Source organism: Crinia signifera, unplaced genomic scaffold (genome assembly GCF_055691185.1).
Source record: "Crinia signifera unplaced genomic scaffold, ASM5569118v1 HAP2_SCAFFOLD_85, whole genome shotgun sequence".
Taxonomy (NCBI): Eukaryota; Metazoa; Chordata; class Amphibia; order Anura; family Myobatrachidae; genus Crinia; species Crinia signifera.
Genome location: NW_028142763.1, coordinates 478,956 through 506,448, shown reverse-complemented (window position 1 = coordinate 506,448; position 27,493 = coordinate 478,956). Strand labels below are relative to the sequence as shown.

The 27,493-nt window shown below is 40.6% G+C and overlaps 1 long non-coding RNA gene across 1 annotated transcript; it reads right to left on the bottom strand.

Annotated features, from left to right (window-relative positions):
- Positions 1-21,605: 21,605 nt before the first annotated feature.
- On the bottom strand, positions 21,606-25,976 carry LOC146056610 (uncharacterized). Its single transcript, XR_014469371.1, has 6 exons — positions 25,851-25,976; positions 25,589-25,648; positions 25,415-25,466; positions 24,132-24,191; positions 23,927-24,046; positions 21,606-21,683 (listed from the first exon to the last, which is right to left on the bottom strand). It is a non-coding gene; the product is annotated as an uncharacterized LOC146056610 (long non-coding RNA).
- Between the last annotated feature and the right edge of the window lie 1,517 nt (positions 25,977-27,493).

Genomic DNA, 27,493 nt, shown 5'->3' with positions numbered 1-27,493 from the left:
TGGACACTCTTTAAAAATCTGGTTAATGACTACAGGAGCCTCTATATAAACAGACTAAGGCTTTCAAAAAATGAGAAACAGTGCATATTGCCCATCCAACGATCCAGCGACGCTGGCAGACCTTACGGCGTGACCCTTCTTTGGGCACATAAGTGCTACTCCTGGATGTTATCAAGCAGTAACTTACTGCCACAGTACTGATTATTGAGTTGCTCATCCCCCTTCATCCTACCAGGCATTGGATCCGCGGAGTCCCAAATCAAAATCACTTTTACACCTCTGCAAGTGACTCGCGACTCTATCCCTTCCAGCACTCGACCAGGTCAGGATTTGACCTCACGGTAAATCCTGAAAGATTTTTATCAAGCAATCACAAAAATGTCATGATTATACAGTACATGATTACATGTATACACAGTATTATGCCCGCTATATACAGTTATTATTCCCGTTATATACAGTTATATTTTTAACAATTACATTCATTATTATACAGTACATGATTATACATAGTATTATGCCCGCTATATACAGTTATTATTCCCATTATATACAGTTATATTTTTAACAATTACATTCATTATTATATAGTACATGATTATACATAGTATTATGCCCGCTATATACAGTTATTATTCCCGATATATAGTTATATTTTTAACGATTACATTCATGTTATATTATGACAAAAAAAATATATGCGATAATTATAGCAAAGGACAGCTCTTGCTTTAAGAGCTGTCCTTTGCGGTGAGAGTCGCCGGGTCACAGCAGGTCCCGGCGGCTCTCCCCTCCCTCCCACACCCGGCGCTGCTGCGCCGGGCTCTCCTCCTCCCTGCACCCGGAAGAGGATCAGTGCAGGGAGGAGGTCACAAGTCCAGGCAGCACAGCTCTGTGCTGCCCGGACACAGGTGAGGGGGCAATGCAGGGCGGCGGGGGTCCGTGCTGGGCGGTGGGGGTCCGTGCAGGGCGGCAGTGGGTTCGCGTTAGAAGCCCATTGGCTTCTATGGGGCATTGCCAGATTTTTCATGCGATGCCACCCGCCGCGGTAACCTAGCGGGGGATGCTTAGAGCATCCCGAAATGCGGTAAAAACCCAGATAACGGGGTTTTTACCTTAGACAATCTCCCCCTGAGGCTTTCAAAAAATGAGAAACAGTGCATATTACGCATCCAACGATCCAGCGACGCTGGCAGACCTCACGGCATGATTCTTTTTCGGGCAGGTAAGTGCTACTCCTGGATGTCATCAAGCAGTCACTTCCTGCCACAGTACTGATTTGCTCATCCCCCTTCTTCTTCTTGGATCCGCGGAGTCCCAAATCAAAATCTCTTTTACACCTATACAAGTGACTCGCGACTCTATCACCTCCAGCACTCGACCAGGTCACGATTTGACCTCACAGTAAATCCTGAAACATATTTACCAAGCAATCCCCCAAAATGTCATGATAATACAATACATGATTATACACAGTGTTTTGCCCATTATATACAGTTATTATGCCCTTTATATACAGTTATATTTTTAACGATTACATTCATGTTATTTTATGACAAAAAAAAAAAATTAAGATAATATACATCCCTCCAGCCAAACCCCACTTCTAAGTGCCTAAAACAAGATAGACCCAGAAATGGACACACTTTAAAAATCTGGTTAATGACTACAGGAGCCTCTATATAAACAGACTAAGGCTTTCAAAAAATGAGAAACAGTGCATATTGCCCATCCAACGATCCAGCGACGCTGGCAGACCTTACGGCGTGACCCTTCTTTGGGCACATAAGTGCTACTCCTGGATGTCATCAAGCAGTAACTTACTGCCACAGTACTGATTATTGAGTTGCTCATAACCCTTCATCCTACCAGGCCTTGGATCCGCGGAGTCCCAAATCAAAATCACTTTTACAACTCTGCAAGTGACTCGCGACTCTATCCCTTCCAGCACTCGACCAGGTCAGGATTTGACCTCACGGTAAATCCTGAAAGATTTTTATCAAGCAATCCCAAAAATGTCATGATTATACAGTACATGATTACATGTATACACAGTATTATGCCCGCTATATACAGTTATTATTTCCGTTATATACAGTTATATTTTTTACAATTACATTCATTATTATACAGTACATGATTATACATAGTATTATGCCCGCTATATACAGTTATTATTCCCGTTATATACAGTTATATTTTTAACAATTACATTCATTATTATATAGTACATGATTATACATAGTATTATGCCCGCTATATACAGTTATTATTCCTGATATATAGTTATATTTTTAACGATTACATTCATGTTATTTTATAACAAAACAAATATATGCGATAATTATAGCAAAGGACAGCTCTTGCTTTAAGAGCTGTCCTTTGCGGTGAGAGTCGCAGGGTCACAGCAGGTCCCGGCAGCTCTCCCCTCCCTCCCACACCCGGCGCTGTTGCGCCGGGCTCTCCTCCTCCCTGCACCCGGAAGAGGATCAGTGCCGGGAGGAGGTCACAAGTCCAGGCAGCACAGCTCTGTGCTGCCCGGACACAGGTGAGGGGGCAATGCGGGGCGGCGGGGGTCCGTGCTGGGCGGCGGGGGTCCGTGCGGGGCGGCGGGGGTCCGTGCTGGGCGGCGGGGGTCCGTGCTGGGCGGCGGGGGTCCGTGCGGGGTGGCAGTGGGTTTGCGTTAGAAGCCCATTGGCTTCTATGGGGCATCGCCAGATTTTTCTGGCGATGCCACCCGCCGCGGTAACCCAGCGGGGGATGCTTAGAGCATCCCGCAATGCGGTAAAAACCCGATAATGGGGGTTTTACCGCATTTCCACCTTAGACAATCTCCCCCTGAGGCTTTCAAAAAATGAGAAACAGTGCATATTAAGCATCCAACGATCCAGCGACGCTGGCAGACCTCACGGCATGATACTTCTTCGGGCAGGTAAGTGCTACTCCTGGATGTCATCAAGCAGTCACTTCCTGCCACAGTACTGATTTGCTCATCCCCCTTCTTCTTCTTGGATCCGCGGAGTCCCAAATCAAAATCTCTTTTACACCTATACAAGTGACTCGCGACTCTATCACCTCCAGCACTCGACCAGGTCACGATTTGACCTCACAGTAAATCCTGAAACATTTTTACCAAGCAATCCCCCAAAATGTCATGATAATACAATACATGATTATACACAGTGTTTTGCCCATTATATACAGTTATTATGCCCATTATATACAGTTATATTTTTAACGATTACATTCATGTTATTTTATGACAAAAAAAAAAAATTAAGATAATATACATCCCTCCAGCCAAACCCCACTTCTAAGTGCCTAAAACAAGTTAGACCCAGAAATGGACACACTTTAAAAATCTGGTTAATGACTACAGGAGCCTCTATATAAACAGACTAAGGGGCCGATTTATCAATATTATTTTTACTAAAATAAAGTGATAACGGGTGTTTTCGCACCCTTTTCGCATTATTTTAGTTTCACCTAAATGTATTAACTATGAATTGTTAGTCTTTTCGCAAAACTTTAGTCTACAAATATATTTTCGCAATTTTTAAGTAAGTAATTCGCAGTTCACATACTTGCAATGGGAAATGTGTGCAACTCATATTTATCATCCTCAATTGTAAAAATAATTCGGGACCTTGACAGGTGATAATTTCGCCATATCTAAGCTGCGTTATCCCTGTTCTTCCTCCTGAATGTGAGATCTGGCAGTATAAACAGTGAGTTTCACCTCTCCTTTCTCCCCTGTTTTCACAAATGCAATTCAGCACATATCTTTCTCTGTGCTGAGACTAATGTTTCTGTATATTATCTAAAGGTTACATTTGCTTTCAATTGTCTCTTTTTATATATATATACTGTATATATATATATATATATATATATATATATATATATATATATATATATATATATATATATACACAGATGTGTTCATATATGTGTGTATATATATATGTATATATATATATATATATATATATATATATATATATATATATGTTTGTACTAATATGTGTGTGTACATATATGTATGTGTGTGTGTGTGTGTGTGTATTTAGGTCTGTGGATATATATACATATTTATATATGTGTGTATACAGTAGGAGCAAGTTTCATCTATGCTCCTTTGGCCATGGCTAGCCATGGCTATTTTATTGTTCTCAGCTGCAATACGTATTGTATTGCAGCTGAGAACAATAGAATAGCCATGGCTAGAAATGGCCAAAGGAGCATAGATGAAACTTGCTCCTACTGTATGTGTGCAAACGTTATAATGCATCTAATTAATGTGGACAATATATATTATGAAATCTGGTTGCAAAAATATCATCTAGAATCGCATTCTAGAATTTGATCTTGTTTTCTTTTCTATGTTTCTGGTTGTGGGTGAAGTGCGGGGGGTTACGTGCATGTGCTTTCAGCGCTTACCACCCCCCCACCCTCATGGATCCCGCAGAACACTCTACCTTGCTGCAAAGGGATCTGTGGCCCTTAGGCTACATGAAGCTTTCAACATCGCTAAATTGCGTTTGACATAGCATCCACTGTGATGCTGGTCGCTGTTAATCTAATGTGCAACATTATTATATCCAACATAGAAACCTATATTGAATGCAGAATGTGGTGTTTCTGGATGAATTGTAGTAAGGAACATACCTTTTTACTTTGGATCCTTCTGATACCTTGCATATAATATCCATCTAAAGCTGTGTTTCTAGGTTTACCCCTTAAGCGGTGGGTTTGGCTGGTGCATGACAAACTTACCAGGGCAGGTTTTTTATGACCCTGGAAAACCCACTACAGATCATCAGAGCCACCCCCCTAACCTTAACTCCTGTGTTTGTATGCTGCTGCCCGATCTCAGTTCCGCTGCTGTACCTGACCACAGCAGTGTTTGTAGGCAGAAGGCTCATGGTTGTTAATGGTAGCTTGTGATAACACAGGTGCAGATCTCGAGTGGTCTCATGTACCCCGTACTGCCCCAAAAATCACTGGGGAAGCGACAGCGGTTACGCGAGCTCTGCCGTATGATCACCTGAGCAGTGGTGTTGGGTGGTTAGCACTAGAGGGGGTGCACCAGTGGCACACACCCACTGGCGTAACTAAGCTACCGCAGCCCCCGCCATGGCGGGGAGGCGCAGAGTAACTATGGGCGCCTGGGGGGCTGCGGTGCTATAGTTACCCGCTACGCTGCTGCCCGGCCGCATCTGTGGTCACTGCCCGTCACTCGCTCCCGGCGCCGGCTCCTGCTGATAATGAAAAGTGACACTTAGAAAATGGCTGCCCCCGTATTGCAGACAGTTTTGGCAGCCATTTTCTAAGAGTCACTTTTCATTATCAGCAGGAGCCGGTGCCGGGAGCGAGTGACGGGCAGTGACCACAGATGCGGCCGGGCAGCAGCGCGACAGGTATGGGTATGAGGGGGGGGGGGGGTTCGCAGTCGCGCGGGGGGGGGGGGGGTGGCGCGCCGGGGGGGGGGGGGGGGGGCGCCGAAAAAATTTGGCGGGGGGGCGCAGAATATATAGTTACGCCACTGCACACACCTAGACACCACTTGGAGTGCACCTATTCTTTATAAATGGTTTGTATTGAAATTTACCATGTGAGCCGGCTTCAGCACATCTGACCCCTGAAAATTTCCTTGCATACCACCTGAGGACTTAAAGGATCTATATTCTAAATAGATAAACATTCATTTTGGATATTTGACATGCTATTTCGGTGAAAATTTGCAAGTACAGTGGCCGTAAAGCATAACAAGAGGATTGAAATGTGTGTTCATTGCATCTCCTAAGCATAGGCGAATCTAGAATTATGGTAATGGGTGGTCCCAGATGTAGACATAACAGCAGGGGGACCTTTGCGCGGCATAGCCGAGCGGCAAAAATGGGTGTGGCCTCATGGAAAGGAGGCGTGGCATCATAAAAAGGGGTGTGGTATTACACTTTAGACCATACACAGTAATGCCCATTACACATTTTAGCAAACTCCGTAATACCCATTACACATAAAGCCACACACCGTAATGCCAATTACACATTGTGCCACACATCATGATGCCCATTACATACTATATAACAAACCGTGATGCCCATTACATATATGATGCTGCACACCTTAATGCCCCTTACACATTGTGCCACACATCATGATGCCCACTACATATTTGACACATAAGTGCTGCTTACCTATGTGCTCATTGCTAGGGGGTTCTTGCTTGATGGCACCATAGTACCCATTCCACATGATGCCGCACACCATAGTACCTATTACACATGATGCCGCGCACCATAGTACCCATTACACATGATGCTGCACACCTTAATGCCCCTTACACATTAAGCCACACATTATGTGTAATGCCCCCACATACTGCCACTTGTAGCATCCCTTAAGCAATGCGCCCAAAAGTGGCACTTACTGTAAATTTTTATATGAGCCTTCGCTGCTGTTGCAGGGAGAGGTGGAAAGCGGTGCAGCTGCTTCTATGGGGAGAGGATCAAAGTGCAGCACAGAGCACACTCCCACTCCCCTCCTGGTGTCCCCTCTAGCCGAGTGGACATTTGAAATATTGTGCGCGCTGTTGTTGTGCGTGATGTCGGGGGAGCACGTCGGGCGCCGGCACCACATGATTAACGGGGGGGGCCGGCTGAGGTGAAGCAGGGAGAAGAATTCGAGCAGAAGCTGCAGGAATGACAGTCATTGACAGCTGGGTTTGAAATAATACCCCTTTCAGAACAGAAAATACAGGGATTTACCTGGGAATATGGTCCCAGGATCATGCAGGGACCTTCCTAGGCTGACCCCTTATACACTAGCCTGTCCCTGCATTTTCTGGTGTGAGTGGGAGAGACAACCACTCCCCTCTCCCTACCCCCCTTTAACCAACCAGTTATATCTTCGAAACCAACTGACCCATTTGCATGAGACCAGTATCATATTGAAGAACTTTTGATTTGGCTTCAAATGATTTCCCGTGAAACTGGGCTGTTTGGTTCCAGAGAAATCTGCCCTCAAAGAACATAAAAAGGCATGAAATTACATTTAAGAAATGAAGAAAAAAAAAAAAAAACAGTTTAACCTCAATATCCCTGAGACCAATTAACCCTTATGAATCCAGCCTGGTACCAGATTGAAGGTCCAGCGATTTGGGTTCGACCGAGAACAACCTTGAGCTTCAGTGATGTCGAAGGGGGAACTGGCAGCTGTTGAACTGGCTGGGGTTCGGAATTAGCAGGTCCCATGTTATCCTTCCAGCTTTGGCAGGCAGTATCTCCGGTTCCCAGGGGGCTGGAGACACGGGGCTTGGCTCGTTGGAAAGCCCCATCCCTCAGCTACAATATGAGCTAATGGGTGGTCCTGTGCACCCCCGGACCACCCCCTAGATTCGCCTATGCTCCTAAGATTATACTGAATGCAAGAGAAAGAGAAATCAATAACCTTCGTTTTGCTGCTTTTGTGCAGAATGAGCTGTGTTCTTCACCTTGCGTTACTTTGCCGGGCTGGCTCTCCATCCTCCAACCCGTTGGCAGAAGCATTAGTGTAGTAAGGAGGTAGGAGGAACTGAAGCCCCCTCTGTCCTCTGTTCTCCCCATCCCACCTGGCAGTAGCAGCAGAGGATGGAGACACATGACATGCTTACAGTCCCCTTTTACCAACTTATATTTGTTGCTAAATTAACATCAATAAATGTATAAAGTAGTTAATCGCAAATAAGTGTCTCCTAAATATCTTAAAGGGGGACTACTGCAGTAATCTCCAATCCCTGTTGCGATCCCCTGTCTCCGCCATCAGCCGTATCCCATAAAGGTTTATATGGGGGTTGAAATGCTGCCCGATGTATAGAATTTGGAAAGCCCGGCATCGCATCCCGGGGCTATCACCATTCAAGGTTAGCAATAGCCCATAGTATTCTATGTCTGCACATCGAACTGCTAAGGCGGCAGTGCAGTCAGCGCATATCCGTGCCTGCGCAACCCCCCCCCCCCCCCCCCCCCCAAAAATCCTGCGTCAGTGATTTTCAGGGATGTACTCTTTTTGAAGCCCTGTTCCGGATCCCTCAAATTTAAGTAAAGCAGCTGTTGTGGTTGCATTTTACAGTCCAATCCTGCATGGTAAGAATCCACACAGATTGCATTGTAAATGTGATATATTTAAATGTGCCCCTTAGCCTTCCCCATCCTCTATTCTCACTTTTCCATAAACCAGCAGCTGCAGCAGATGCCCGAGATACAGCAGAAGATGTAGTTTCTAGTTATGAACCATGATTACTTGACGAATTGTAATTGTGACATAACTTGTCAAAATCTAGCGGCAAAGTCAGCACCTGTCTCATGTTTATGTATGTACTCATAGTAGTTGTAACTGTTTAATAAAAGTTAACATTTCTTACTCTCAACAATTTAAATCTAAAATCTATTAAAATGTTATACCTATGCAGTATGTCACTGCATAGTACAATTCCCATATTTTATGTACCCTGCTTGAAATATGTTGGGTGACATACTATTTTCTATATTTTTATTATATTTATTTATTATTATTATTATTATTATTATTATAATTTCAATTTCAGATTACTCAAATTTCATATTTGGAAGAAATGGAAGTTTTTATTGAATTCCTCCGAATAAGTTTGAGAATACTCATTGCTCGCAAAAAACAACAACAACAAACTAGAAGAATACATCATTATCATCATACAAGACAGCGTATACGTAAACCTAGGGTATTTAACAAGCGCAAAACTTTGCAATGTCTACGTGAGGAGGATATTTTACATTTATATAGATTACCAACTAAAGTAATCTTAACTTTATATCAAAGAATTAAAAGACATATTGACCCATATACAAAAAGATCAAAATCAATTCCAGGCATAACCAAATTGTTGAGCACCCTTCACTTCTTGGCAACTGGATCATTTCAATTAACCGTTTCAGTTGCAGGTGGTTTTTCACAGTCTTCTTTTAGCCGCTTTTTTCCCATTGTCATTGATGCTCTATTACAACATGTACAAGATTTTATTTACCTTCCTCGAAATCCAAGAGAGTGGCAAGATGTTAAACAAACATTTTATGGCATAGCTGAAATGCCAAATGTTATGGGTTGCATAGACTGCACCCATGTTCCTTTTACCCCATCGAGTGATATTGAGGAAATAAGTCGTAATCGAAAGAATTACCACTCAATGAACATTCAAGTTGTATGTGATGGAAACTGTCGTATATTAAATGTTTATGCTGCTTACCCAGGATCCACACATGATGCATATATTCTTCGAAACTCTTCAATATTTCGCAAATTTGAAGATACAACTTTGCAAGGAGGCTGGTTGTTAGGTGATGTATTTTAATAAAAAATTACATTTTGTGTGTATGTGTATAACAAATATCTATAATATTTAATATAACTTTAAAACTATACTTTCCCCAATAGGTGATTCAGGGTATGGATTACGATCTTGGCTATTAACGCCTATCTCGAAGCCTAAAAGACCAGCAGAAAAACGATATAACCGTGCACATATTGCCACTCGTGTTGTGATTGAGCGCACATTCGGAATTTTGAAGAGTCGCTTTCGCTGCTTATCTCTATCAGGTGGAGCACTACAGTACTCTGCCGAAAAAGTTTGTAAAATATTTACAGTGTGTTGCATGCTTCACAATATATGTCTAGAGCACAATTTGTCAAATGAGCTAGATTCTGTCTTAGATGATGAAATGGACACTGAATTAGGTTCGGATGTAGAAGGAACCCTTGTAGGAAGCCATATTCGTTCTAAATTAATCAATGATTTTTTTGCAAGTAAGTATTGAAAATCAATATTTAATTTAAGCTATATAAATTTAACTTTTTAAAGAATAATGTAGAAAATACTTTGTAGTCCATTACTATTAATAGTTTATACTTTTATATTATATATAGGGCTTGAATCAAACATGAATATTGGAGTTATGCAGCATTTAAGATTGTAAAAATGTTGTACAGATTTCACTAAAAATTATTAATGCAGACATTTAAGACAAGACAATGTGTAATCATTCACTGGCAACCATTTCATGAGGGCGAGTCAGCCACCGGGCCCTATGCAATGTTGACTTTTTCGACAGCATTTAATAGGGTAGCTCGGTAGAATAAGGCCGACTTCACAAGCAGTCGGGCTCTTTATGCTGAGGTAAGCAGAAATTCAATCTGCTGGCGGCTGCAAATGACCTATTTTTGTCCGCGACTTGCTGGCATGCCCCATTCGTATCACACTGCAGACAGGACATGATATCCCACCCGCGTGTTCTCGGTTGAGCACACCGAGAACACGCCTGGCTAATGGCTTGGCAAACAAGTGCGAGACCAAGATTATATACCTCACTCAGTCAGCACTAAGGCAGGTTTCAGAGAATTTTACATGGAATCTATAGGGTTTTGATGCAGATAAACAAGCTTCCAAGTACAATTTCGTTGGGGCTTCTCAAAACGCCGCAAAGTCCTGCTATAATGAAGCCCCGTTGCTATGTCAAGATTAGAGGCAAGGCTAAACTTAGCAGGACTCCTGGTCTCATACATTCTTCAAGGGGCTAACACATCATGTGCACGCACACTAAATTCAACAGCATTCTACCAAAATAAACTAGAAAGACAAGAATGATTTTGAATCATTGATAAGGACTTAGCACATTATTTTAAAATGTGTTAGTTATGGGTATGTCCTTCTCACATATTAAATAAAATACATTTAGTTGTATCCAAAAACATACATTTTTATTTTGCAAATGTCTACACTACTTCTCATGGCATAAAATTATGTTCCATCCATGTTGGGTTTGGCAAATCTATTGTGAGCTCTGGTCAGGGGCATATATACACCCCATGACTAAGGTTCTTTCATCCTTGCCCAACATCCCCCCCACTGGCCACTCACAATCCCCCCTATCCTTGACCGACACCCTGAGAAGTAAATGGGCAAGGACCCACAGCTACGCCGTGAGTAAAATGGGACATGTGTGAGACGCACGTGCGTTCCATTCAGACTGTGCACCTCTGCACAGTTTGATTTGCCAGGGCAGACATTTTGGTAGCCCCTGGTCAAGGATCCAGGAGTGCTCCATCTGTTTTATGAGTGGTGTGGTGTTGCATATAATGTTTTCTATCAAGGAGATGAAATTCTTTATATGATTTAATGGTGGTGCATCTTTTATAGGTTACATTAGCTTCAACTCTTTGAACTATTGATTTAAATCAAGTTGTAATATTTATGTATCATTACCTAGACTGAAAATTACCACCTAACTCAGGCTTTTATTTTTCCCATGTGGGTTAAGGTGAATATTCAATGTCAGTGGTATGGTTGTCGAGCAAGCTCCACAGCTGTGCCCGTTTCATTCTCGCTTTGCTTCACTTGATATTGGCGGTCGTGATTCAATGTCTAGACCGCCGAGATTGGGGCATGGCCACGACCCGAAGACGGAAATAGACGTGCTCCAGTTGGGTGCTCGCCTATTTCCGGATTTTTTCTGCAGTACGAGCCCAACAGCTTGTGCCGTCGTGGTTGTTCAGTGGAGACACCCTGTTCAATGTTGTTGGGGAAGACAGCATCGAATAGGTCCCCGCAGCCATCTCCCCCGTCGGGAGATGGCTGCAGGAGCACGAACAACATTGAATACCCACCTTAATCTTCCTTGATTTCAGCAAGTAGAGATGATTTGCTTATGTACTACATTTGCAAACTTAACTCAACCTGTATTTTTTTTAAAATATATATATATATATATATATATATATATATAAATATTATTAACACTCATAACTTTTATTTTTAAAAACTAAATATTTATTAAGGTTTTTTATTAAAGAACCAATACACAATTCATCACTAATGAATGTAATGAATTTATAATAAATGTAAAACTAATTTTGTGTTTAAAAATTTTATATTTCAGATTGAAGAACAATATCCGCTATTGATGATTTATGAATATTGTAATATTTGTCCTTGGAAATGTTATTTAACCTAATTTAAAATGTAAAATTTGAACTATACCATTTTCATATAATATTTACATTTTTATGTGTGTATGTATACATGCATACATACAAACATACACACACATACACATAAATACACACACACACACAGACACATAGAACATTCATACATACACACACACACACAAATACATACATACATACATACATAAAATATACTCTAAATGAAAGAAAGATTCAAATATTTGGTTTACAAAAAATGTATTATTGAAAGTTTGCTCAAGTATATCTTTTTAAAAAAAATACAGTAATGTTCAAACATTCTTTAATTCTTTGTAGATTTACAAATTTCTTTAAAGTTACTTGTAAACAAATTCTAAATTGAACATTAAACATGTTACACTTGAATATCACAAAATATTTACTTTTTATAATAATAAACATAGTAACGTTGAAAGAGTACCGGTCCATAAATTTTGGTTTTCATCTTTGAATCACAAATGTTAGATATATTGATACTTGTGCATTATCTGGGCGACCATCGAATCTCTTTGTATACCACAAATTAAGGTGTACGATGGTATCCGAATCCTGAGTTTGCGTACCCAACTATAAAATTCTCAGATTACATCACATGACACTCTAAAGACATACGATGCAATCACAACCGATTTGTGCTGATTCCAATGTTAAATGCACCTCCAGATATAAATCTTATTTATACATCCACCCATGATGGTTAAATAGCACATTAAATGTACCCACCATAGTTAACACCACCCCACCATCAATGGCAAGCCAAAGCGTGGCGAGCACATTGTTTCCGCATGCGGCGGTGGTACGCCCATTATAAACCTTGTCAGACCCTCACTAACCTTGTCGAGGTATAGATATTGTATGTAGTGTGGCGAGGGCAGAGAGCCAATGATCCTGAATCGTGGCAAGCAAAGCGAGATCCGCAAGGGGAAATGAAATACATGTGTAGTATTCTTTTGCACTCGCCACGATTCGGGCTCAAAGGCTCGCTGTGCTCATCACATTAAACAAAATCAACTCAACGCCAATAAGGATAGTGGGGGTCTGATAAGGTTAGACAACGCTTAATGCTGCTTTTTGCAGAATTGCTGCGGTTGCCACACTTTGGGTTGTTGTTGATGGTGGGTTAGCATTCACAATGGAGGTGGAGATGGTGGTGGATGGGGGGGGGAGGGGTAGGTGAATAAAAATAGTATTTACCCATCAGGTTGGTTGTAGAATTAAAAATCTGCTCTGGTGGTGCATTTAACTTAGGCATCAGCCGTCAGGGTAGCTGTACAATATAAAATCAGGACACTTCGCATAGCATGCGAGTAGTAAAATGCCCAACGTTTGAAATCTTAGGCACCTTGAAAATTTAGTAGACCCAAAATTTAGCATAAAATATCTTTTAAAACTAAACCTTGAGTATTGAACTAAAAAAAAAAGAACAATAACAGTGTGCTGAAGATCAACTCTTTGCTAAAACAAACACAGCAAGGTTGAATAACTCGCTACTTAAAGGTTTCCATATTATTTGTTGACGGATGAATTACAAATTTTTGATACGTTGTTTGAAATTTCTTGCAAAAAATTAAATTGCTTTCTGATTAAATTTTCCAGCAAAAAATTTGTTTTTTTAATTTCACACAGCATATCAAACATTACATCCTGGTTGTTTGTTTTTTCAGTTTGATTTCCTGTGTTTAAAAAACCATTAGTATTCTTATTATGGAGTTGTACCGGGTCAGAAACTTTATTTTCATCTTCAAGTACAGGGAACAGAGTCACAATATTTTCAATATCGGCTAAATTTCCATTTTGGAACTGTAGAGGAGTATAGCATTGCTGGCTTTCCGTAGTATTTTCACATTCCTCTTCCTGAGATGTTATGGTCCTGAATAACTGAAGGAGCTCTTAAAATAAACATAAATAAAAAAGATTATTACAGTTTTCCCTTTATTTGTTATGGAATAATTCGAAAAGAAATGATAGAAATTCTATAGATCTTCCTTTTAAAGTGTGCAGAAGGCAAATCAGCAGGGAGGTTAGGGGGTGGGTTGTGTGGGTAAAGATGCTGCCGTTGAGAAATGGTGGGGGTAGGTTACGAGAGGATATGATGTTAGAATGTGGGGTTTGTGCAGAGATGATGACGGATGGGTGGGGTTAAAAAAATATGCTGCCTGTAGATGTGGGTGGTACGAGCTGAGATGGTAGATGGCCTGCTGTTGTAGATGCTGCAGTGAGAGGTGGTTTGGGCAGAGAACTTAGCAGGAGGGGTGAGGTAGGAGATGCCGGGAGAAGGGAGGGTGGTGCGGGTAGAGATGGAGCTCCAACACTCTGTGCATTACACATATACCAGCTGAAAATTGGCTACGCAGCGCAGATAGACAGGATGGTCAATGGGTGTGCTGTCTGTGCACTTGACAGGATCAAAAATCTTGTTGTATAACTCCATGGGATAACTGCTACTTTTTTAAAAAAAATTACACTACTATTTAACCAACACCAGCCCAGGCTTTTTAAGTCTGCAGGTGCATGCAAAATTGCATACATTGAGTTGCATATATATAGTTCAGGCGTTAAATAGTGGTATCAATTAACAACCTGTCACATTTATCCCTTGTTGGTATAATACGAGGTGTTTAATCCTGTCAGGTGAGCCAGCATCTCGTCTCAAGGCAGTGGATGCTGTTTTGTTTACTCCTGGTTTGTGCGTAGATAAACATCAATAAAAAAGATAAAATATCTTTTTTCTTCCTCCACATTTTTCCCGGGAATATCGTGTGATATATTTAGACTCACATTCACCGTGAATACAGAATTTGTCGAATAAGGAAAATCAACAAATCCAACCCAGTTTGTCTGGTATAGTATAGTATGTAATTTAGGAAAAGTGACACTGTTATACTCACAATTCAAGTATATACACAATAATTAGGCAAACTATATTTAGACTCCTGTAAATGGGGATTTTAGTCTTACTTGTAAAATCCTTTTTGCCGAGTCCATGGTGGTCACTGGCTACAATGGGTATTGGCTGGAGCTCGGGCTGCAGGGCACCAAGAGGTTAAGAAGCCTCTAGATGCAGCCCAGGAGCTCTTTCTCCCCATACCCCGCCCCCCCAGGCATCAGTTTGTACCAAGCTAGCCACTGGGAGAACAGGAAAAGAGGAACGTAAAGGAAACAAAAGAACGACAGAAAGTATGAAGTGTCCGACCCTTTACACAGCCAGGTGCATAAATGTGGGCGGCCAGTGACCACCATGGACTATGCAAAACAGATTTTAAAGGTGAGACAAAATTCCAATTTTTGCTAGCGTCTCATGGTGGTCCCCAAAGCTGTCCCCTCACGGGAGGGTCTGCTCCTAAGCTACAGAAAGGACACTACGTCCGAAAGCAAAGTCAGACGAAGCGAAAGTGTGGAAATGGTACAATTAGACAATATTGTGAACGGAAGACCAGGTGGCGGTAAGACACAACTGTTCCGCTGAAGCCCCACGGGCCGCCGCCCAGGAGGGACCCAACTAAACGCACCAAGTGGGCCCTGAGGGAAGGCTACACTAGCTTCCGAGCCATCAGGTATGATGGTAAGCCTCAACCATCTAGCCAGAGTCTGCTTTGAGGCCGGCCAACCCCGCTTGGCCGCGTCGTAGAGAATGAAAAGAGAATCTGTCTTCTGGACAGAGCTGTTTCTATCCACATATGTCCGCAAAGCTCTGACCACGTCCAAGGAGCAGAGATCCGCAGGAAATCTGGAACCACTATTTCTTGATTAGGATGGAACCTAGAGACCACCTTGTGGAGGTGGTCCTTCCTAGAACGCAGAATCGCACGATCGCATATTCGTTGAAATGTAATTGAAATTATTAAAATTAAAAAGCACATTAAGTTTCATACAGATCAAAGTTTTAGCGTAGGTAGCAGGCGGCGCAAGAAAGCGATTGCAGTGTCATGTCTCGTTAAGGTAGCTGTACTTGTAGCTGCAGAGGTTTTTGGCACTGCAATTTTACATTGGTGATGGGAATTTGGTGACGGTGACAAGGGAGAGGGGTGGAGAAGCATGAATTTGACGCATGTTCGTGCAATGTGAGCTGCGTGCAATATGAGGAGGGGAATTGATTATTTTATCCTGGGCATTGTGCCTATGTGTGGATTGACCTGTGTGTAGAGCTGGTTATGGTGCAGCTGGAAAGCCTCACAAAGTATTTATTTGGCCTATTCATTGCATTAGTATGTGTGCGCGGTGTGTAGAACGCTGGGCATATGGGGGGAGTGTAAAGTCTGACCCCGCCCAGCATTATACACACACTCACAGAAATAAATAGTCATGTCTAAATATATTAAAGAGATACTTATTATATTGTGGAGTAGTAAAATTGTCAGGTGACAAATATTTCTAAAAATCTAAATATTTATTAAATTACCACCCATAAAAAAATAAAAAACAATTATATTATAAAAACAATAAAGAATATACATAATACCTTTTGGTTGTTGAGGAGTAGCACAGACAAAAAAAGGTCCAGCTGTGGATGTAAAGAATATATTTTACATTATATTGTATTTTAAAAAAAATATACATATATTTAATATTTAGCTATTATCACAAAATATGCTGCATACAATTAAAAATTGTTTAAATTCTAATGCAGCAGGTACCAGTCAATTATATGTTTTAATCAATTTACATAAAAATTTTAAACCAAAATCCAGATCTATTAAAAATTAAAGAATATATGTATTAGTAAAAATACTTTTGTAAGACATTTTTATTTTTATAGTAGTAATAATATGAAGATTTTTTGAAAATTGATAAATGATTAAAATGGAGTGATGCTGTACAAAATTGGCACATGCATCAATCAGGAATATAATATAATTTGGTTATACAATAATAATATATATGAAGTATTATTTGTCTTTGCACACTAGTCAATTTTGTCCTGTGTGTATGGTCAAAAATATTGTGGAATGACTTTTTGCTTAAAAGAGCCTTTTGTAGATTCTTTTCCATTTTAAAACCACACTTGACTTTCCTTTACAGATCACTATGCAAAATCAACCAATCACGTGCTCATTTAATGGTACTATCAGCAAATGGGTGGAGTATGACTGGCGTGATGTCACTTATGCATTTTTCTGACCGCACTTTAAAAACGGTATATTGCCGTTTTTTTACCGTTTTAAAACGGTAATGTGTGCGGTCTGAAAGGTGCAGGACCACTTAATCGGTTAGAAAAAAACGTTTTTTCGAACCGGTTAAAATGCAGGGTCCTACCCGTTTCAGAACCGGTATTTTCGGCTCAAAATCGGTTCTGAAACGGTATTTAGGACCCAGCCAATGAGCTGGGTCCTAAATTCAGCACAGTGAATACTTAATGAGCGCTCATTAAGTAATCACAGCAATGTCGACGCCCACCGCGCATGTCGACGCCCCCGCGCGTGTCGACGCCCCCCGCGCGTGTCGATGCACTCCCCCCCCCCCCCCGCGTGTCGGCGCCCCCCCTGTCGACTTACCCCATGCCGGTATCTCCGTTGTGGTTCCCGGCACTGCAGCTCAGTATGCTCGGAAAGCACTTATGAAAAAAGTGTCTTTCAGAAAATGGCTGCCCCCGTACAAAAGACAGTTTTTTTAAACTGGGTTTCCTATGGGGCAGCAATTTTCTGGAAGACACTTTTTTCATAAGTGCTTTCCGAGCATACTGAGCTGCAGTGCCGGGAACCACAACGGAGATACCGGCACGGGGTAAGTCGACACGGGGGGGGGGGCCCCGACACGCGGGGGGGGGGGGGTGCGTCGACATGCGCGGGGGGCGTCGACACGCTCTCGGTCAACACGCGCGAGGGGGGGGGGAGGAGGGGGGAGCAGCACGGGGGGGAGGGCTGAAGGCTGCACTAGCTTTGACCCTGTATTTGGAAAGTTTCCAAAAACGGGTCTGCCAGTGTCAAAAAATCGGCACTTAAACGGTAATATACCGTTTTAGTGCTGCGGTGTGAAAGGGGTTTTATCTGGCAGACCCGTATTTGGAAACGTTTTCAAATACAGGGTCAAAGCCAATTTTGCGGTCTGAAAGCAGCATTAAACACAGGATGGGGTACTTGTTTCCTAGCACGGCCAAACCGAATAGGATCGCGGCCATCGCATGTAAAAAATTGCGTCGGTCGCATCGCATGCGGGTACAAAATCTCATGTGATGCGACCGATGTGATGGCCGCGCTTTTACATAGGGAACAATGTTAAATGGGTCATTGGACCCATGGCAACATAGGGATCAATGTAAAAGGGCCAGAGACCCCAAAAATGCCCCCAGAGGTGTGAATTGGTCCCCCAATAAATTGTTAACGCATCTCCACCATAAACGTCAACCCGAAGCGTGGCGAGTGCAGCGAGCCCCGCAAGTGGACGGAGATTCCTTAACAGGTATCCGCGTACCTTGACAGACTTTACAGGTATCCGCGTCCCCTTGCTGGGATCGCTGCGCTCGCCACGCTTCAGGCTCGGTGGCTCACTGCGGTCTTCACACTTTCTATTTTTAAATTCCACGCCGACATGGATATTGGGGGTTATGAAAAGGTCAGAGGATGCGTACTGCCTCCCCTTGCGGACTCGCTGCACTCGCCATGCTTCGGATTCACGTTTATCGTGGAGTGGCATTAACAATTTATTGGAGGACCATTTCACACATCTGGGGGCATTTTTGGTATCTGTGGCCCTTTTTTCATTTTTTCCTATGTTTCCATGGTTCAATTGAACCATTTAACATTGCTCCCGATGTTAAATTGCGGGCATCGCGTCGGGCGCATGGCATGCGTTATTGGCCGCATATGACGCGATTTTGACTTTTTTAAAGGCATTTCTATGGGAAATCACGGACATCAAGTCAGTTGAGTTGCAGACCATTAAAAATAACCCTCGATGCCCGCGATTGTGGTCGTGCTAGGAAATATGTACCCAGGATGGCTTTCATGCTGCAATCAACAATCAATTAAAAAATATTATTTATGGGTTATTTTGAAAATATTAAGTATATTAAAACTAAAAAATTACCAATTCATTCATTGTTCAACAAATCTTCTGGATGGTGTTATATTTCTTTTTGTTCGTTTTAATTGGTTAGGCTTCAGTTGGGGGACTTCAGAGTTTACATTTGGTTCAATACAGCTACGATTTTTATTAGACTCTCTGTACTTAAGTAAATTTATCTGCCGGGAGGTTTTAACAGTTAGCAATTGCTTTTGTGTTTCTAACATATCATTTTGAGTTTTTGAAATTTCTTTTAAGGTACTAGAAATTTGATCAAGGGAAATACACATTCTGTTAAGGAATCTTTCATTTTGAATATTATTTTCATGTATGTTTTCGGCTAAATTTTGAATTTCTATTCTTAAGCCACTCATCTCTACTTGAGTGAACGATTGATATTGGTCTATAGTTTTATCGAGAATGTTATTAATTTCAGACAGTGTTGGAATATTGATATCTTCATCAAGATTTCTGTCCTCACAACTTATGCTATTCCTTTCTTGCTCTATCAACATTTGTTGAGATGCAGTGCTCTTTGTGTTCTCATCTTCTCTGGAATTACTAATAAATCGTGATACTGAATCTTCGGGTATTTGATCCTCCAATTGATATTCTATATGATACGAATTTGAAGATGCACTTATTTGTGGAGAAAACATAATTAATTCTTCCTCAATAATTCCGTCTGATATATCCTCATCAGCTATTGACACAGAAAGGCATATATTATATTTAATCTATTTAAAATAAACTATAAACTTGAAAATTTAAGAAATTAAATTACCGTATATACTCGAGTATAAGCTGAGTTTTTCTGCGTTTCTTTTAGCAGAACAAGTCCCCACTTGGCTTATACTCGAGTCGGTGGCTTCAGTCCTAAGTCCGGCCATCCAATTCGCTGCATGCTACACTTTGAGCAGAGGCGCAGCTACGGCAACATGGCCGCCGGCCTCCTGCACTAAACATGTCCTCAGTGAAGGAGACCGGCGGCCATGTTGCCGTAGCCGCGCCTTTATTCAAAGTGGAGATGGGCAGCAAAGTGGACGGCAGGGCAGTGGCTGCGTACCCCATCCGTGGAGCCATTCAGCGGCGCACTCCATGCCCCCTGGAGTCGGACACTGGAGGAGGTAAGCGGTGGCTGCTTCCTCCCCCTCCATGTGTGGTGTCCCTTGCAGGGGGATCAGCCTGTGGTGTCCCAGGGGTGAGCAGGGGGATCAGCCTGTGGTGTCCTGCCATTAGGCAGGGGGAGCAGCCTGTGGTGTCCAGCTATTAGGCAGGGGGAGCCATCTGTGGTGTCCTGCTATTAGGCAGGGGGTGCAGCCTGTGGTGTCCAGCTATTATGCTGGGGGAGCCGACTGTTGTTTCCTGGTATTATTATTATAGTGTGGGCAATGCAGCAGTACCAGTAGCTGCTGCATTTCCCACCCTAGGCTTATAGTCGGGTCAATAAGTTTTCCCAGTTTTTGGTGGCAAAATTAGGTGCCTCGGCTTATATTTGGGTCGACTTATACTGGAGTATATACGGTAGTTTATAAAATTACTGCTATTCGTGTATACTATACTACTAGAAATGATGTATGCTATACTAATAGAAATGATGATACTTATGTGTTATCTGGGCACCAGATTTGTTGATTGTATGCCTTAACTTGTAGCATTTAACCAGATGCGATGGACCCGCTTTATTCAGAAAAATCTGGTTGATCGCATCACATGCAACCAATTGATATGCTATACGATAGACCCGATTTTTCCATTGGATCAAATGCTAAATGGTCCCTGTAACCCGATTTCACATTGATTCCAATGTTAAATGCTACCCAAACTCCTTCTCTAATTTGTTTGCCCACCCTGTTCATGCCTACACTTTCCAAGTGGGCATGGAGTTGAAATAATATAGTGTGGTGAGGGCAAGGAGCCACCAAGCCTGAAGTGTGGCAAGTGCTTTGAGGTCCGCGGAATAATTAACATGCATTCATTTATGGGTCAGCGTGTGGGACCTGTGACAGGCTCTGTTGCCATGGGGCACGCAAGGTTCTCATGTGCATGCAACACTGGTGGAAGATGATTACTAGTATGTGATGGTGCTTGATTTGCCTGCCCCATGCAATAAAAAAGCAATGCTTAATCTGTGTGTGTCACAAAATGTTTTTTTTTTTATTTACCCTTCTGAAGTTGTCCTGCCATAAGGTGGTGAAATAAATAAGGGCTGTGTAATGGGTCAAGTTGACTAAACTAAGATTAAACTATTTAACGTATTACTAGATTTCAATTAGATTTGAAAAGAAATCTTTTAAAATATGATACATGATCTATAATCTTAAGAATTTTTTAAGATAATCTTAAAATTTACACATATTTCAATGGAATAAAATCTAGGTTATCTATCTAGCACCGCATACAGTTAAATTTTTCAACATGTGGATTTTTTCAAACGTTTTAAACAGTCATTTTACATTATAATCTGCTAATCTTGAATTGTACATGAATATGAGGAACAATGGTCTTTAATTTTTTATGTTTATTTAATAAATTATTTATAAATATTCCATAAAATTAAAATTATTTACCCTCATTCTGTATCGAATTCCCGTTTGATTCTTGTGTAAGGTGAGTTTCTTCATAAACATGCTCTTGTTCAATTTGTGCTGTAAAACACAAAATAAATAAATTACATATTTGGAATAGGTATAAAAATAGACATACTAATACTAACAAGTTCTACTCCTCTCCTCACATCAGTGACACCACGGAGGGTCCCCAAAATCAGCTTGTATAATGGGCATCACTGTCAATTAATAATAACCTTCCAAAATAAATCATGACATAACGAAGAGAGTGTCATGAAAACTAAAAAACGATCAACAGACTGCTTGTCCAAAAATACCTTATTTTGATAATGCAACCCGTTACACAAGGTACATAAATAATTATAAAATTCAAATTGTAAAGAACAACCCCAACAGCATTTAAAATTCCTGATAAAGTCTTATATGGCCCGATAACATAGGTCAAAAATAGATATTCAGGAAACAATAAACTTGAACCAAGTAGTGCATGGAGGAAAGAGGATCCAAATTTTTTGATTAAATCAGCATCTAGAATTCAAACACAGTATAGATCTCAGCTTATTTCCCCGTTAACATTCAATTAAATTTCCCACCATGACACATGCTGATGACATGGGAGGATACTGGCTGGCGATTAGCATAATCGATTGTGCACGGTTAAACCGGGAAATAAGGATGAGCTCTGTAATGAGTTTTATCGCTATGTCGATTAATTTTGAGAATAAAAACAAAGTGTGTATTTCCTGCTAGACTTTCTTCTTTGGTCCTTCATGTATCTCTGGGCACGATTCATATCGTTATTAGTCTATATATATATATATATATATATATATATATATATATATATATATATATATATATATATATATATATATATATATATATATATATATATATATATATATATAGATAGATAGTGTTCCCGATAGGATATTTTAGCAAAAACAGCCTGCTTTTTGTCTTAATGTGTGCCCGGGGAAGCTCCATGGAACTGACCGATATCTCAGCGGTGCTAGGCTTTCCCGGCAGCTCACTGAGTTAGGCGGGGCCAGGTCCGCCCCTTTAACAATTGAGGAAGCCCGGGCACGCCCGCTTTAGTAACGGGGTGTCCTGGGCACGCCTCCTTTCGTGACGTTGCGGGCCGGGCATGCCTCCTTTAGTGACGTCAGTGGCCCTGGACCGCCTACAACGATTACGTCGGCGGGTCCTGCCTGCCCCCATTGCGATGCTCCCGTGCAGTGGTGCCCAGTCCCCCAAAAATCCTATGGGGTAAACTATATATATATATATATATATATATATATACACACATAAACACACAAACTCACACACATCTTTCATGAATGAGGATGCCACTTGCAGATTTAAAATATATATAAATTTTCACAATTTGCAATTTTTTTCCAAGGAATGAACAATCACTCAGTTGTGCTTAAATAAATATACATTGGTGTCAATGGAGCGAAACTACTAATTAGCAGGCCTATTCCATCTATGTACATAACCTGGCAATTACATAGGTGTCAGTGGCTACTCAATTGTACTGTTTGCCTTTATCTTGGAGGGCAAGATGGTGGCACTGACGAGATTAGAAAGCATTTTCTCCTCCCGGAAGAAATTGTATAAAAATGGTGAATGGGAGGGAGCATAGGTAGTTCAGCTCTGCTCTGTTCTGATCATTGTAACATCATGATGCGGGTACGGTGCATTAGAAGTCCGACAAGTTAAAATAATTGGTGAAGGAGCAGGCAAAACATAGAATGATGGTAAACCAAGATGAAATTGTGTGATTTTTCAGTAGGTGCCAAAATTATACACTAAGCAATCACTGATGGTTTTAATACAAATCATTCATGTTTGAAATATTGTTCGAAATATTGCTAAAACTAGCCAAAGGTTGTAATTGTAATTCCTAATGCTGTGAGGATGAATTAATGTTAATCTACCATTGTTGGCCCATTCACTCACGGAGATTTGAAATGGGAAATTACAGAAAACTGCACAAACATGCTACTCTCTGTTTTTAAAAGTCTAACATGTACGTTCCACTATATTTACAAAAATGCTAACACATATAATTACAAATTAATTAAATAATTAATGTAATTTGCAATATTTGCTGGAGTAAAAGACAACTCCCCCCCCCTCTAAAAAATGCCTCCTAGTTGGAGGGTCGTCTTGTACGCCGGGTGCACTTATATAACAAACTCTATATTTTGAGCGGAAATGTTGGGGGGTTGTCGTATACACCCAGTTGTCTTATACGCCAGCAAATACGCTTATTATTAGTCATATAATAATGAAAATTGAAAAAAAATTACCGATAGTAGGAGAATCATCTTGTATTAATTTAGGACTATGTAGATCATTGTCCTGTATCATTTTTCTGGGTGTTTTTTCCATTGTTTTTCTGGACTTTCCTATTTTTTCTGTTCTGATCCCTATTTTGCAAATTAAAATGCCTTTAAATGTACATTATTAAACAAAATGGTGCCAAAATTTTACAGTTCTTTTAAAAAAATATACCTCTATTGACATTTGCCGTGCATCGTGATTTGTCTTTCATGGCATTCTTTTTTGTCAAATCTATTAATAATGAAAAAGAAAATTAAAGTGTGCATTGCTGAAGTTAATTAACATTCATGTGCAAACACTATGCAGAACTTAAGTCGTCATCATGATTTAATGGTTTGAAAAATGTAATTTTTGCTTCTATAGTAAATTTACTAGTATACATATAGATAGTCAATAGGTAAAAAAATTGAAATAACAAGCATAATTTGAAGCAGATTTGGAAATATAAATTTGAACCATAGCTTCAAAAAAACCCCAGTATTTGTAAAAAAAAAAAATTAAATTGAGCATCTTGCTCCTTTGAACTTTTTATACATATACAGAAATATAGATATTAATATTGGCATATACATATTAATATAGATATATATATTTCCTTTGGAAGCATGATGGACAACACTATCAATATATGATGGATATTTTGCTCTGATGTCCACAAAGGATTAGAATATTCTTGAATAAATTGGTTGAAATCGGCACTGAGTCAATTACAGGTATTCAATGTGGTCTGGTTTGGGATTAAAAAAGAGGCTTGCACAAAACCAGTGTTCCTCACTTTTGAATCCCATCACCAGACGTTTAACAAATTTAACATTATTGACAAATCCTCACTATCAAAGGACATCAGGAATTACACTAAACTGTGAGACCTGTAGATGTGGTTGATAACTTGCTGTATTTAGACATGAGTCTTAATGGAGTTGCATACGTTTTAAAAAACTTGTAATTGTGTGCAAAGCTTTGTTATTTCAAAAGTGCAAGCTGCATTCTAAAACGTTTGTGGCAAATATACAAAACTTTCTTAATGTTCTGTACCTCTGAGTGCTGCTGCTGATAGACCAGCTACAGTAGAATATATATATATTTATATATAAAAATCCACAATATTCTTGCATTCTTTTATTATAGTAATTGTAGTGTGCCTTCACAAAAGATGCATATACCAAGTCCAAAGGGTTGGAGTCACTCCAAAAAATTAATCAGACAAAAAGGTGAAAATGCTGTGTATTGCGCACCTAGAACTTTCGGGAGTCACCCCGTCCTTAGGGCACAGAACACTTGTGTGTTCTGTGCCCTGTGGACGGGATGAATCCCAAAAGTGCTTGGTGTCCATTACTCAGCATTTTGGCTGATTGATTTGAGTGACGTACACCCTTTGGACTTATTGTATATATATGTCTGTGTGTGTGTGTGTTTGTATATTGCGTAAGTTAATTATTTGCTAATATTTTTACCTGGAGATGATTTAGAATGTCCTTTCTTTTCAAAAACTTTTTTTCTCAAAAACTATTTAAAAAATTGAAAGATTCAATTATTACAAAAAAAAACCCACATTTTTTTCCCATTTTAAATCATGGAAAATAAAAAACACATTTTATGTGACCATCTCACGCATTAAAGATATCTACCTGAAAAAACTGCTGTATTCTCCCTGAAGTTTTCGGATGATGAACGTTTAGCACCAAGGTCTAGAAATAATATTCAAAAATGTTATTTGGACAAATGTCCAGGTCCCTCAATTTGTTATACACTTATCTGATAATATATAAATCTAAAAATCATTTAAAAATAATGAATTTTTGTGCTTGGTAATGTAGAAAATAGAAAGCACATTTGGAACAATTAACAGAAAATGAATAAGGATTCAAATAATATATTTTATAAACTTACTTGAATTCTGTTTTTCAAAGGATGTCAAATCAGTATCAATCGCACCAGGGATTCCAGTTACGCAAACAGGAGATAGATGGTCTCTTAATTTTTCTTCCCAGTCACACCAATGGATTTGCAACGATGGTCCTCCACCTGTTCCTTTCTCATATTGATTAATTTGACTCATCTTCTTTTTCACATTTACTTTGCAATCTGAGAATCGTTTTTTGCAAACGAAAGTGTTGCGAGGGCATCGACCAACTGATGACACATTAAATGCAATTCTTCTCCAAATTGCTTCTTTAGCCTCATTTCCATAACTGTGCATTCCTGGCTTGCCAAATAAAAATTTGTAATTTTTAAGAACTTCTTCCACTAATGTTAAATTTTCGGCATTGTTGAAGCGAGGTGATCTTGTTTTTTTTCTTGCTTTTTTGTTTTTTCCAGAACTTTGAAGAGCCTCAATGTGTGCAGAATCTTCGTCCAAACTATTTTCACTTGAAGACATATTCTACAGTTATAGAAAAAAATTATTATAAACTATATAACTATAAAGATATAATTATCAATCCAATACCAAATGTTACTAGTGACCACCCTGCGACGATCGCAAAAAGGTGTGGGTGCAGCAGAAGCATGAAAATTAGCAAAGAACATTTCCGACACACACAGAGTAATATGCTTGGAGAAACTATACACTGATACCTGGACCAGATGAATAGGGAATTGAAGGCTGCTGAACATTAAGTCCAGGAGTGATAGGGGACATAGTGATGACAACACATGGAGATCTGCTTAAGATGAAGGTGCGACCTATGTAGCGTGTTAATACATATTTGGATTAAAGATGAGGGACACAATCGAGCTTGTTTGACTCCAATGTCTATTGGAGATTGACATTGGTAGTAATAAAGAAAATATTTTTTGTAACCCCAATGGTTTTGAAAATTCATGAGCAGCAACAAACACCCGGGTAGTGGACACTTAGCTTGCATGTGCTTAGAGAGCCTGGAAGAGGTCTGTGTCAATGTCGACAAGTCGGGGTATGGTCAATGATGCACGATTTGAAAAACTGTGTGGGTGGTACACGACTTATAGAGCAAAAATTCATTTAGAGCATTGAGGTCAGAACAGGGAAGAGAGAGGTTTTTATAATTGCGAGAGGAGTAAAGGAGAGAGAGGATCAAAGAGGTGGAGAGGAGCCATCGCGCGCAATCCTACCAGGCAGCTGGATTGACCTCTCCGGCCCGACTGGATGTACTGTCACGCCTTTGGGACGCAGGCGTCTACCTTCAGCGCTCCTCCTCTCCGGTCTCTGTGTGAAAACTGTGAGAGGGGCAATGGGGGTGGTGAGTGACTAAACACACAAAGGGCAGTGAGGACAGAACAGGGAAGAGAGAGGTTTTTAAAATTGCGAAAGGAGTAAAGGAGAGAGAGGATCAAAGAGGTGGAGAGGAGCCATCGCGCGCAATCCTACCAGGCAGCTGGATTGACCTCTCCGGCCCGACTGGATGTACTGTCACGCCTTTGGGACGCAGGCGTCTACCTTCAGCGCTCCTCCTCTCCGGTCTCTGTGTGAAAACTGTGAGAGGGGCAATGGGGGTGGTGAGTGACTAAACACACAAAGGGCAATGAGGACAGAACAGGGAAGAGAGAGGTTT